The sequence below is a fragment of the Lytechinus pictus genome, chromosome 15, assembly GCF_037042905.1.
Source record: "Lytechinus pictus isolate F3 Inbred chromosome 15, Lp3.0, whole genome shotgun sequence".
Taxonomy (NCBI): Eukaryota; Metazoa; Echinodermata; class Echinoidea; order Temnopleuroida; family Toxopneustidae; genus Lytechinus; species Lytechinus pictus.
This window is the reverse complement of record NC_087259.1, coordinates 7,355,674-7,371,212: the sequence shown is the minus strand read 5'-3', so window position 1 is coordinate 7,371,212 and position 15,539 is coordinate 7,355,674.

The window sequence follows — 15,539 nt, the reverse complement described above, 5'->3', positions numbered from 1 at the left end:
TCCTTTAGGCCACGCCCCTACTGAGCCGAATTAGCTAATCAAATGCGCTCTTACAACGTAACATTTTCTCCCAGCGCGTAGTGTCTCTTCACTTTGCTGGCTTGCAGCGCAGCGCCCGGCTGCTGCAGGTGCACTGCACCACGATATTGATACAAAGAATTTTTGCTGAAAAACAATGCTAAAAGCATTTGCATCGGAGATTAGAGGTTCATTATGTTATTGAAGCTAACTGCTGTCTTTTCCCTTTCTCTCATTGATTGTACCTTTGTGATTTTCTCTTTTTTTTTCGAACGCGTTCTGATTTTCACATCCATTTATTTGAATCAATTTGTAGCTTTCTTTGTTTGTTTGTTTGTTTTTTTTACAATATTTTATTTGCCTCTGTCTCGGGGTCATGATGGGGGGGGGGGTTCTTCTTTAACTTAATTCCTACTCATTTTAAAAATATCATACTTTTCATTTTCATGAGAAATCTTCTTCAACAAAATGCTGATTTGAATAAATGGATTTAAAAAATGAAACAAGCATAATTGTTTAAAAAAAGCCGAAATTTTATTGAAATTGGATGTACAAATGTTATGGTATTTAAGATTTTATAGGTGGGGAAAATGATGCATGGCATCGTTTTTCTTTTGTACCAAAGGGGTCAATGCTTATTTTTTCATTGTCAGAAACAAGGCTTGATTCCCCCCTGAACATTGCGGCATCTATTGTGATTTGGCAATCTCATTATTGTCAAAATAATGTGCAAAAAATCACTTTATGATGCTAATAATAAAAGAAAATATAGAAAAATAATAGTCATATTTCCCCTATAAGTACACAATTTCTGTTTTATTTTTCCCTCTTTTCTAATTTCTTTATTACCAAATATAGTCCCAATTCCTTATTTTACTTATATAAATTGTGAATATTTTTTGAACAAATTTAAGCCTGAAACATATTGTTTACAAGTCCACCAAGTTTGGACACCCATTATATACCACCTTCTTTCCCTTTATTCCCTTTTTATACCTTTCTCCTTTATTATCTTCCTTCCTCCTAATTTTGGTCGTAGTATTAAACCGATTAATCGGTTTAATTTGATGATATTTATACGAAATGAAAGCCACATTTAGAAAGAGATGCTGAGACTTAATGGACCTCTTATCACCATTATCTTTCTTCACTGGAAAGTCCGCTAATTGAGCGCTAAGAGACTTTTCAGAATACCAAAAGTCTCGTAACTACCAACGAACGTAGAGGGCAGCAACACACAAGCGTGTTGCTATAAGGAAGGTCAACTCGATACGCGCATGCAGCTGAGCTGCGCGCGTATTTTATTGTTCATGCCAACGAAATCAAATGCCGATCCAATACAACAACAAATTAGTAGCGATCAAAAAACGAATATGAAAGAATATGACTACAACAATATCAAAGATAACTTAAAAAATATGTTGAGGAATATACATACATATAAAAACATACTTTGATATTTAAAACTTTACAAATATAAGTTTCAAGAAACTAAAATCATTACCAAATCGGTGATTGTTGTTATCAGCGATTTCACCAGACGGCTGTATTAGGTGATTTGCGTCGAGACGATTTTGTGACCACTCGCAAAGCATTTCGGGATTGAATATAACCACCTTATTTTCTCTGAGCTCTTCGCTGAACCCATCATCACAGTGCAGCTGCAGCGCGCAGCCAATGCAATGCATCCGATGCATGGGTTGTTTTTTCGCCGTCCATGCCATGGTCTCGGACTCAGAGTTGAAATTTAGACCCGGATTTCGGGGATACAGCGCCTTTATTTCAGATTTATAGACTTAAAAGTCAAATGACATTTAAAATTTGAAATCTAACCTTGAACAATCATCGTTGATAAACATCAGCCCTGAAGCCATTACACTTCAAATCAGGCCAGGCAAATTAGACGTCATTGTCTAAGTTGCTAGATCTATGACGAGTCGCCTGAAGCCCCAGCGCATCATCAACGTCACTAGCTAGCTGCGCGACCGGCCCAGACTCGGCGCACCCAGGCCAGAAAAATGACCTCGATTATTACGGTGGTTGTCTATGCATTTATAAGTGGTGCAGCGAAATTCAGCAGAAGAAAATAAGAGATATGAGGTATCCTCGTTACAGGCTTAATATTCCAAAATGAGGAAAAATGTCAAAATCATGATTATTTAAGCTAAATATTTTCTTTAAAAATGAAAGTAATATTTTTAATATTTATACCCAGAATAACCGATCTAATAATTGTTCATTAAAAAATATTTGAAATTAACAAATGAAAAAAAATCAACTCGACAAATTTCCCAAAACCCCACCTTATTTTTTAAAGTGGTCACAAAATTCGAGCGGAGTTGACCCACTGAACTAGAAATACGTGGAAGTCGTGTTCACCCAAGCAAAACATCGCCGGCGAACTCGATAAGTCACGTGACCGCCGCCATTTTGCTAGGTCAATTGTTCGAGAACGCGCCGTAGAAGGCAATTGAAAGTATGTGCAAGATGCAATATGTTTTCTCTATAAATATAAAATTAATACTGATGTACTTAGTGTGGCAAAGTGTATTTTAATGTCAGTAAGCCAATCATGTACAAACATATTTCTATATGCACAATGTACTGGGACCTGGTAATTCATGTAGTTTAAAAAAAGGGTTTAAATCAGGGTGACCAGATTTCAAAAAATGAAATACGGGACAATCGATAAAAAAAGATCATCAAAGAAGGCTACACAGTATTATACTTGTGAAAAACTATAAAGAATTGGAAGGGAGGGTGGGAGGGTGAACGAAAGAATGAAGGAGAGAAAGAAAAGAAATGAAATGAGAAAGAAGAAAGAAAAAAACGAAGGGGAAAATGAAAGAAAGTAAGAAAAATTAAAAAGACGATGAAAGAAAGAATAAAAGAGAAAAAAAGGTTTCCGTTATTCTTTGAATTCATCGAATATAGAAAGAAAGAAAAAGAAAGAAAGGGAAGATGTGTGACAGACAAAATAAAGGTGAGAAAGAAAAAGTAAGAAAAAGAAGGGAAAAAAAGAATGAAGGAAAGAAAAATGTTTTCATTCTTTGAAAGAAAGAAACGAAGAAAGAAGAAAACAGGAAGGGGGAAGGAAGGAAGGGAGGGAGGGAAAGAAAGAATTAGAAGGAAAAATAGAATAAAGAATGAAAGAAAGAATGAAAGAGAGGGAGGAAAGATTGGAGGGAGGAGAGAATGAAAAAAAAATGGAAGGAGAGAAAAAACGAAAAGAAATTAAAGGTGAGGAAGGGAGAAGGAAGTAAATAAAAAGGGCAGATGAGAGAAAGAAGGAAAGAAAGAAAATTAACACACAGACTGGATCAGGAAAGAAAGGTAGGAAATATTAAAAGATAGATGGAACAAAAAAAAGCAAGCAGGAAGGATAGAAGGATGAAGAATAAAAATGAAAGAGGAAAAAGTTCAAACTTCAAGCAAACAAAAGCAATCCAATCATCTAACAGAAATGATAATGATATATTTGGTGTTTTTTAGATATATATCTTTAAAATTTTGAAAAACTAAGTGGTTTAGAAATGAATAAAATTTCAAAGTGAAACATTGTCAACTTACAAATTAGAGGAAACAGCGCCGGCATCCTACACAACAAGACTCAAAACGAAAGCTAAATCAACTACATGTAGATCCAGTTATGAAAACTAAAAAAAACTTGTTCCTCCTATTAAATCAGTAATCTGAGAATCTATTATATATGATCATAAAAATTTCCCGCCGATTTTGCGATTATTTTGGTGGAAAAACTGTTTATCATGTGAGATTGTTTGCACCATTGAGAATCTGCTCCGATCCTACATGCATAGAGCCTGCCACACACAGGCAGGAAGCCAGCTCGTTTGCAATGTAGGCCTATTGGGTTAGGATAAAAATCACCCGCAAAAGTTTAGTTATCGATTTATTGTTGTCTCTGCTTCGTCATCTGTTAAGTTATTTGATGAAAATTCGTCACTTTTAAATGTATCAACTACATTTTGTTCAATATTCTAAAAATACGGGACAGATAGGTGTCCCGGGAAGGGTTTGTCGGGACGCCGGGACAAAGGAGCAAAATACGGGACGTCTGGTCTCCCTGGAAATATTTGACAAGAGGTAGTGGTCTTTTTGTGCAATTTTTGACATGTGGAATATTTCATATATACTGACCAGGATATGCATATAATTATTTGGTATGTGAAAATAAGGGAAATTTAGTGTCACAACTTTTTTAATGGAATTACCATTGCTATGCTTTTCTGATCTGTGCTCTAATTAGTAAACTTGTTAGAGTTGAATTTGTTTATCCATCACCCCTTCCTTTATGTAAAGGTGTATTGACGTATAAGCACATGTCGTGCAACATCCATGCTCTTCCAAATTAAATTTCATAAGAATTCAAATTATATTGTGCCCATTTTTATATACACTGTACTTAGTAGATATTTCATGGCTGAGCACACGAAGGTCCAACTTTGAAGGCTCATTAAAAGTAACAACCTTCTTGTCCTCAAACTTCTATCCAATTTTTCACCCTGAATGTGTGATTGAACAGTATGAGAGGGAGGGAAGGGAATATTTACTCAAAATTTATATAGAGAAAGTTGAAATGAGAAAGGCAAAATGGTAAAGATGCAGCCGGAGAGAAAACAAGAAACAGACGATCAACGAGAAGAGATGGAAAGTAGAGGAAGATCAAAGAGAGAGAGAGAGAGTGAGAGAAAGGGGGAAATGACGAGGAATGAGAAAAAGGTGAGTGGAGAAAGGCGAGACGAGAGGGAGATAAGAGGGCTTGATATAAGGGAGATGGGGAAATAAAAGAGAGATATAAGGGGGATATATAGAAAGGGAAGGTAAGAGAGGGAGAGATGATAAAGAAGAGGAAAATCAGAGAGAAAGAAGCCAAAGAGAAAGGAAAAATAATAAAGAGGGAGATCGCGATGATATAAAGGGGAGAAATAAGAGAGAGAGGGGCATGAAAGTAGAAATGGAAGAAATAGAAGGGGATGGAGAAAAGGGAGGATAAGAGAGATGGACAGAAGAGGAAAATCAGAGAAAATGAGATGAGATGAATAGTTGAATGAGAAGGGAGGTTTAAAAAAAAAGCTAGAGAAAAGGGACATGATTTCTAATCGTTAAAATATTTTTTTTTTAATGCAACCAGCTTGTAGGCCTTTATTGTTCAGACAAATTGTAGGCCTACTCAGAAAGCAAATTTGTTGTTGGGCCTTTCTTTGTCATAGTGTGCGCGTGAAAAAGGTCGAGTTTTTATGATTTCATGTCTGTATGTTTACTCCCCTTTAAATTTTTTTTAATACAAAAATGTGACTAAATCAACATTTTCAGTTATGAAAGTATTCAATAACATATAGTTCATGATGTAACAAAGCAAACTAAAACTTTAAACAGCACAAGGAACACTTTCTTTGCGTTCCTTTCTCCCATCTGCCTTCACGCAGCATTTGTCGACTAGCCAGTATTGACCTAGCAAAATGGCGGCGCGCTCAGTCGAGCGTGAAGTCCGATGCTCTTCGTTGCCGCACGGCTTTGTGTACGTTGGGAATAGGGACACGTATTCCACGTATCTCTAGTTCAGTGAGTTGACCTTCCTTAGAGCAACACGCTTGTGTGTTGCTGCCCTCTACGTTCGTTGGTAACTACTCAATTAAGTCTTCGCGCAGGATCATAACGCGTACTGTAGTCTAGTTCTAGACGATATTAAACGAATTTATTTGCACCGATATATACGTTCTATTCCGTGCGTACGCCCAGCCGAGTGTGCGCGCAAAACCGAGAACCTGTACTCCGAGGAAATATCGTCTAGATCAGTTGCTCAGCGGTGACGTCAGAGGTCAAAGGTCAACGGACGAGTGCTCATGAATATGCATGAGTTACTTGTCAATCTCGCTGCGCCGAACAGTGCAACGTTGTTTACGTTTTGCACACTCGTTATCAGCTGTGTGCATACATTGTGCACGTGGGATTGATGTAGTAGATCTATGCAGCGCAGGGACGTGAGCGTCCGTGATCTATGTGATGTGAATACATGTACATGTATCATACGACAGTTTAAGATAGTTCATTACTTTTAAGGCTACAAATAGACATTTCATTGTTGGGAAATTACTGTTACATGCATAATAGTTATTTCACTTTTTGTGCATATCTTGGTTAAATCTGTGGGTATGATGTTACCATCATGATATATGAAAGAAGGTGCTAATGTACCAAATTTCAAACTTCAAAACAATACAGACTAGTTTTTCCACTTTACTCAGATGGAATAATTAATGTACATGTTTGAATGATATATTTTATATTCTTCTTCATCTACACATGTAATTACATAAAGGCATTTTGTCTTAGTATGGGTATTGAAAATTTAGACTCATACAATGTAATTAAAGTCTCATTCTTGTGAATGGATCACATTACGGTACATTTTACTGTGGGCACTTGTAAATATATCATTTTCAAAGTCTTCTTCACATATTTCACTGTCAAAGACATGGGTGTCGATCACCGGGGGGGGGGGGGGGGATGGGGGGATATATCCCCCCTAATATTTCAAGTGGGGGGATGGCCTGTATTATCATCCCCCCAATAATTTAGGGTAGAAAAATTAAATAATGATGATCAAAAATGAAAAAGTATGATCATGATAATTATAGTGATGATTATAGTATGCCATCAATCAGTTTGTTTCCGTCGCAATGTGTGTATATTGTTATTAAATAAGAACATTCTTTTCCAGGACTTTAAAACAGATGGGTGGAGGTTCAAGATGACAAAAATTTAAATGTTTATGTATATGCTATTTTTTAACACATCACATAAAAGGACCCCGATGAACTAAAAACAACTTTTGTTGATAGGGTGTTCTATCCCACCAGGCATTGGTGAATAAATACATTTTAATAAATCAATTAATTCAAAAGGGTGGGAAAATAAACGGGTGGAAAAATAAACGGGAGTAAACAGGGAAAACCCCATGGACGTAAATCCCAGAGGGCCGCAATTTTGAAAAAGTACAAATAACTTTTCTCAGATTTACCCCTCCCCACATCCAAGTGCATGATGTTTGTTCCATTTAATCTACAACCCTTTTGAATATCATTTCATTTTTGAAGTTATGTAAAATAAGTAAATCGCCAGGGATCGCTGTCATAAAAAGTTATTTGCAATGAGGTCTGACATGAGGCGAAAGATTTTCGGACATTATTGAGACTACCTGAAATAGATGTTGTTCTATTTCACCTTTTTCTTATTCATTCCCAGAAAATTCAGAGAAAAAGAAAAATACCTTTGCGTTTCTATAGAGTATAGGCTTATCACTTCATTTATTTGCCTGGTTATACACACTTTACCGATGTATGTCATGGTAGTTATATATTAAGTTCGGCATTCAGTAACTTGAACAAGAAAATATACCAAAAGCAAGATGTGCACAAAACGAAAGTCACCCCTACTTGTATATCCAAATACCTTGACTTGAACGATAACTTTTGGTCAATAATATTTTGCAGGAGAGCATCGATGTCCTCATTATCTATCTATGTGGAAATGAGGTGCCTATAGTCATGAAAGAGTGAGCCCACATCAAATGCAAAAATTTCACTTTAAAAAAAGTCATAATGGTCGTTTGGTGATCAGTAGCTCATATATGGTGCCTTTGTTGTATGCGGTTGGATGTAATTGATATTAAAACATTTTATCATGTGACCCCATCAGATACCTCTCATGAAAATATTGAGGTTCAGTGAGCTCAATATAATATGATCATATTTTTTAATAAGTGAAATCAATTGATGGTTTCAGAAAGAATAATCATTCATTCTCTCTAAAGCGGATATGAGGATATGAACATCGGATGTTTTTTTCATGTTATTCTTGTTATTGTTATGGACTTGAATAACTAAACTTGATTATTTTTTTCTTATTTTGGCAAAAAGAAATATCTTTTGAGTTTGGAAAGGGATGGCAGTTTTACATTCTATATGAGCACACTCATGCGGTACGTAAATTTCATTTTAACACATAATGTATATTAGCTGATATTACACACTGATGGTTCAAGAAAATATTGGAGAAATATCATAACATGACAGTTGAGTTTTGATTGTTTTAATGTTTGTTTTTGTTTCATGCACTTATAAAGTATTTAAAACATGTTAAAATCCAGGGTTAAAATCGTCTAAGGAATGACGGTAAGCCCGATGGCACACGAGAAGCCACACAGTTTGTAATTTGTGCTAGTCTTATATTTTTTGTCCGAATGTGCATTTTATCATGATCATGCATTAAGAAGAAAAAAGATATTGCCAGTCGGGTTAGATTTAAGAGAGAAGTTGTATACATCATGCTCAATAAACATATCACTTTGTACATGGTCCAGACAATTTTTGTCATTTTTCTTTCGTATGGGTTTATAATAAGCTTACTTGTAACACAAATTGAATTTAAAAAAAAATTATATAAGTAAAGTACACTGCAACAATCCCCTACTTTTCCCCTACGTCCAGTGAAGAAACGCTAGTTCATGCTTTTTGCATTAAGCAATTTCCAAGAACACCATGCATATCAACCACTCTCAAATGTCCTAACTTGTAATTTTAGTGGGGGTAATGTTGAAAGATCCCCATCCACAAGAACATTTGTGTCAATCACCCCCCCCCCCAACCAAGCATACCGATCGACACCCATGGTCAGAGAGTATGACAAAAAGGGTTGAGAAGTACATGTACTTTGTACAGATTAGTACAGAGCTGTGAAAGGGATAAGGAAAACAGAATAAAAATCATTATTGATTTTTAAAAGTAGATTAATCTCACAAATGTGGATTTTGATGCGTGCATTAGATTTTGGAAGAAAATCTTTACAATTGTCCTTGGAACTTTTAGTTTATTTATTTACTTTACATGAACATGTAGATAATGCGTACAATTATTTTTGTTGTTCAGCTACATTATTATCTAGCTACAGGTAGCCAGGAAATGATATTGCCAATGATGTACATGAAGCCTCTTCGATAAAGACCCTGACCGGTGTAAAAACAATCATATATTAAAATAAAGGTAATGATTCTTCCAATAGTTAAAAATATTAAATAAAAATCAAAGAAACTACTCCTCCAAAGTACGCTTCGATTGAGCACCCCCATGTCGCCTGGAAATGATGACGTCACGTTGTGTCAGGAGGGTTGTGGTTCCATAGGTTTGTGTACAAAAGCATTGGGTATTTTCTTCCATTTCCATGTTATGAATCCATTTTTTTTTCGTTTTCAGATGAAAATGGCACTCAAAATTATTCACTGTTCAAATTGTTGTAAACCTACAACTATTCACTACTTTTTTGTGATTTCTTTGTTTGGCTCTTATTGGGCCTAAATTGCTATGTCAGGAAAAGTTATTATACATAATCTAAATGCAGATAGAATTGAAATTTGCGCCAAGTAAGCAGGAAATAAATATGGCAAAAACTAGTTCAAAACTGTAGATTTCATAAATTCAAGCTTGTGGGTAAAAATATATGTGATATCCCTCTGTGATAGAAGTGAAGAGAATGAAATGCGTTATCTGGAAAGCAAAAAAAATCACCCAGTGTTTCTGTGTACAAACCTATGGAATCACGACGCTTCTTACACAACGTGACGTTAGGGTCTCGAGGCAAGTGAAAAGCACAATAAAGCCTATTTTCTAAGCGGGGTTCGAAGCCCGATAATTGGAATATTCTTAAGCAAAATACTCAGCTGGGAAGCGGTGAAAATTAATATAGCATACCTTGCTGTATTTAGTAGCTTATAAGCTTTCGATTGGTATATAATTTATGAATTTCATTTTCGGGTCCGGTCTGGATCTATAAATAAAGGCATCTTTTCTCATTACCTTTGAAGTACAGTATTTATGAAATATATTTTTTGCAGCCATTATGAAAGAGCATTATGTTCAGATCTACATGTACCTTGCCAGTTAATTAAATTGCTAGTAACTATTCCATTGCAGTGTAACTTTTACATGTAGTTTGCATAGGCGGATCCAGCTTTTGGCGAAAGGGGGGGGGGGACCGCCGAGCGGCGCACATATTTTTGCACTATAAATGAAAATGAAAAGGGGAAAAGTCAAATTCAATTCAAATTCAAATTCATTTATTTCACTTCCATCAAACAAAAACAAATTGTATACCATATATAAACATAAATATTTGTATCCGTTGCAAACAAAATTAATAATACATATATGTTGTGAAAAAAAACACTTAGACGATTTGGGCAACACATTGTAGGTTTTAAATATATATACTATTTTTCAATAGAAATTAAATTAAGATGGAAATGGAGGAACCCACTAAAAAGCAATGCTGGTACAATGTGGGCCCCTCAAGAAATAGATAACACAACAAATAACAAAATAACAAAGTATAAATACAGATAATCAAATGAGAAAAGAATGAATTAAGGAGAGGGAAATACTCACAAAATAAATACAAAGTAATAAAAAATATACAGTTTGGTGAAGGACAAAACAACCCGTCCTAAAAATATCTACCCTTCCCACCCCCCCCCCTAGAAAAAGAGAAGAAAAAAAGGGGGAGAATGCCCTGAGAAGATGGATGGGTGCTGCTGTACGTAGGAAGGCGGATAAGCGGAGAGGAGAAAATAGAGGAGAGGATAGACACAATAATGAGCACATCTGAGAAGGACTTGTGTCAGTTTTTTTTTTTTTTAAGAAACAAAGGATAATAATTATTTTATGTTTTAATTGTAGTTTAAAGTAATAATGATGACTTGACAGAAGTCTGACCCTGTCAAATGCTCTTTTCAAAATGTAGGATTTCCAGTCATGCCATTTTGCATGACCACACGCAGATAATATTTCCGGGGGGGGGGGGCAAATCTCGAACATATTTTTGAAAAATAAAAACGGACCGAGCTGCTCATGTGGCGATTATTATTTTTTTATAAAGTGTAATAAAAGTATTTGGTACACATCTCACATTTGCACATTTTTCATAGTTTTCATGAAATGTTAAGGGAAAAAATGTGTTTTCACAACAACTGATCGGGAATTTGCCCCCCCCCCCTTCCCCCTTGCTGCGTACGACCATTCCCTGAAGTCCACTTAAACATATATCATTACAACATAAAATATACATGAATTTAGACATATAATCTTTCTTAGACATATATAGAGAGAGATTGAAAAACTTATTAAAGAAAGAAACAAGCAAAAAGTAACACAAAATCTCGTGTACTAACCCTTTTATTGCGATGAGGCCGATACTTGTGTATATTAATTGAGATGCAATTTTTTTACTATATATACACAGGGGCGTCAATCTTTTTTTCACATTGGGGGGGGGGGGGGGAATCATGAATCAACTTTCCAACGGCGCTCGATCACACAAAACAAACAAACTCACACACACTCATATATATATATATATATATATATATATATATATAACTGAAATTTTTTAGTAAACTGACCTGAAAATAGGAAAAAGGTGCCTTTTAAAGACTGTTTGTAGTAACTCATGAGGAGAATACATATCTCACTACACAGATAATGCGAGTGCCGAGGGCGAGCTGAAATTTCTTTATATTCTGACCAGAAAGCTTGATATCCTCTGCATTTTGGTACCTATGATTAAGATGGGTATCTAAAAAAGACAAAACATGCGAGCGCAAAGCGCGAGCTTAAAATTTTGATATTTCGATCTGAAAAAAAATGACAGTTTAATGGACGTTTTTAATAAAGAACAAGATTATATCCAACAAAAGATTATTGCAAATCGAAGCGGGACTTCTTTTGAGGCTTAGAACTGAGAACGGGACATTCTATTCACCTATTTAATGATGAAAAGTGTGGGGTTTTGCTACAGAAATGGTGCGAGCGCGAAGCGCGAGCTGAAAATTTTTGTATTCCAATCTGAAAAGCGGACAATTTGAGCACGATTTTAAACAAAGAACGAGTTGTGTAGCTCAATATCGCTTGCTGATTTCTGTGTAACATTACTATCTTATTTTATTTTTGTACATGCGGAATTATTGGAGGAGGGGGGGGGGGGGCAAAACGATATGTTTGCCCCCCAATCATTTCTATTGGTGGGGCGAAGGACTATCTTGGCCCCCTGACGAGCTTGAAAAAATAGCCTTTTTTGCCCCCTGACGAGCTTGAAGACCTTTATTGCCCCCCCCCCCCTGACGAGCTTGAAGACCTTTTTTTGTTTTGCTTGTCAATTTTTTTTCCAGGTACGAAGTCCTTTATTTGTGATTGAAGACTTTTTTCTTGCTTGTCAATTTTTTTGGCGGACGGTTTTGCCCCCCCCCCCTGTGGAAAATTGTAGGTACGCCACTGTTTAAAGTGCTATACTGTACATACAAATATGACCGACTTGTGAGTTTTGTTTTGGTCATGGTTCTTTAGGATTTTTTTTGTTCCAGAGAGAGTTTACTCAGTCCACTTCAATATATGCAAAAGGGAGACAATTACTGTATTCTTGTTCTACTGCAAATTCCAATTATTGTTTGGTCAGCCATATTATGAAAGAACAGTACATTTCAGACCAAACTTGCCAGTTAAAGGACAAGTCCACCCCAACAAGCTGACTTGAATAGATAAAGAAAAATCAAACAAACATAACTCTGAAAATTTCATCAAAATTGGATGTAAAATAAGAAAGTTATAACAATTTCAAGTTTCGCTTAATTTTTCAAAACAGTTATATGCACATCTTAGTCAGCATGCAAATGTGGGGACCGATGACATCATTCACTTACTATTTCTTTTGTATTTTATTTTATGAAATATGAAATATTTTGATTTTCTCGTCATTGTCTGTTAACAAAGTTTCATTCCTCCCTGAACACATGTAATTCCATTATTCTAACATTTTGTGGTTCGAGCAAAGGGGTACTAATATTGTCGAATTCGTAAAAATTGAAATAGTGTATTATTCAAACAAAAACAAAAGAAATAGTGAGTGAGTGACATCATCGTCTCTCTCATTTGCATATCACCGAGTTGAGTATAGAACTGTTTTGTGAAAAATAAGCCAAATTTTAAAATGTCATAACTTTCTTATTTTACATCCGATTTTGATGAAATTTTCACCATTATTCATGTTTGATTTGTCTCTATTTATTCAAATCATTTTTTTTCTGGGGTGGACTTGACCTTTAATGACTTTGCCATTATTTTCCTGCTATATATTACTGTCATGCGAACAAAAGAAGCAACTCTGTGGAACAAGTTTATGAGGAAATGTGTAAAATTGTCATTGTCATTTTACATGTGGAAATATAGAATTTCTTGCTTTTTAAGTGACTCCATTTATGAAACTTGGGGCCACGTGACTTCAATTAAACTGGCATCATGAAGAAATTACATAATTAACCCAAATCAAGGGGAGTGTCAATTTTGAAGGATATAAAGTCGCTACCCTCTTTCCATATATACCCAGTAGATATATTCAAGAAGACATCGTGGCCTCGGAGGAAACTTTCGAGAGCTAGCTTTGTTCGGTAGGATCTTCAAAGTCGTTGTTCCCAACTGTTTGGAAATATGCAGGATGGAATCTCTGATAGAATGACGTTAATTTCCCGTCGCCATCACACCATATATGAAAAAAAACGAAGATAAGTGATCAAGACTTGTCTGATTTGGTAAACACGCAAGAAACTGAATTTGGAAACCGCGCGCTGTATGTATAGGCCTACACAATACAACCAGGGAGTTGGGAGTCTCCCTAATACAACAGCACGGCAGACGGTACAGTACACAAGTCTATGTATGGCTTATGTTGTGCTGCTTTGTGCGATCCGATTGATTATGTAATCCATATACGATAGTCTACGCTCAAAAACCTTATTGTAGGTATCAGGGGAAACATACACGATGCGATTCATTTATGATGTTTTTGTGTGTTTAATTTGATTTCTTTTATAATTATTTACAACGAAAAGTCCTTTCTTAGGTAATTAATATTCATTTTATCGGTAGATCACACCATATTTCTCAACCCAGTAATCTTCTCTGCTGTTAACAAAGACTAACAGCTGAACGGGAGGCGTGTCCACTTTTAACGACTTTCCCTCAAAAATCTGAGGGAGTGACGTCACCGCTGAGCAACTGATCTAGACGATATTTCCTCGGAGTACAGGTTCTCGGTTTTGCGCGCACACTCGGCTGGGCGTACGCACGGAATAGAACGTATATATCGGTGCAAATAAATTCGTTTAATATCGTCTAGAACTAGACTACGCGTACTGCTGCAAGTGCGCGCAACGCAACCCTGCCAAATAAGGAAAGGGGCACTTAAGTGACTTTTCAGAATACCAAAATGCTAATTGAGCGCTAATTGACCGCTAATTGAGCTTTCAGAATACCGCCCCTTAAGCCGTCGGTCCTCTTGTTACTTGCTTACAAGCATTCATGCTTTCTTAGCAATCAGGTAAAAATTCCAATCAATCAATCAATCAAATAAATAAATAGAACTTGAATCGTACTTCTCTGTATCCATAAATAAAAAGTTTCATACCAAATGGATCTACCCCCTCCCCAGTCAACTAGCATGTAATTGAAAATAGCAAACATTGACAATTAAACAACCAATACTTCAGAAATTTCTTATTTTTTTGGTTGAAGAATAGGCACCCATGCACAGACAGGATGCAGTTTAATTGGGAGACAAAAATTGTTTTTTTATCATGCTTATGAGAGCAAGATCACACATCTTCATCCGTCATTACCGACAGAAGTGTCTGTTCTAATTTCACCTCCTTATACGTCCTTCAGTAGCGTAATCTACCGGGCCAAAACATTTGAGAGCGGGGCCAGACTCATGACGTAGGCCTATTGGCAAAATTTCTAAAAAACTGTGAGGGAGCGAGCAAGCATATTGATCTCCTTAAAATACAAAAGTTTGTGATGGATCTTGACATAATATTTGGGAAATAACATAGTTTTTTTTTTTGTTTTTTTTTGGTGGGTGGGGGGGGGGGGCTGTCTTAAGCGCATCCCACTTGTACGGTCAGTGCTGTGATTACAATAGTGATGGTTTTGACTATTGGGGGGGGGGATGATAGGCCTGTTTTTGCTTAATAACACATAAAAAATGTAGTAGAATTTTTGCCAACTAGGCACTAGTAATGACGGAGTTATGAAAAAAAAATGAATGAAATGTATATCAAAATCAAAATGAAATGTTTTTTAATGTGTTAGTTATGATGGAAAAATATACCTATATTACATAAATGTTTGTATGATCATCGGTGGAGGGTCCACAAGAATTATGTACGTTTGTCTATACATCAAAAGATTTTCTGCTTATTAGCATCATCTTCAATGTAAAATGAAGGTTTAAATAAAGCTCAAGGAAATAGACCTACTGTGACCATTATAACCACAACGCTGTACAAGTCAACTATGGCGAGGCAATTAACCTGAAGCAATTAAGGTCGATAAGATTTGGGCTAAAAATAATGTTGATGTCGACCAAAATAATCTTCTGGCCTTGTGTGAAGGCACATTTCA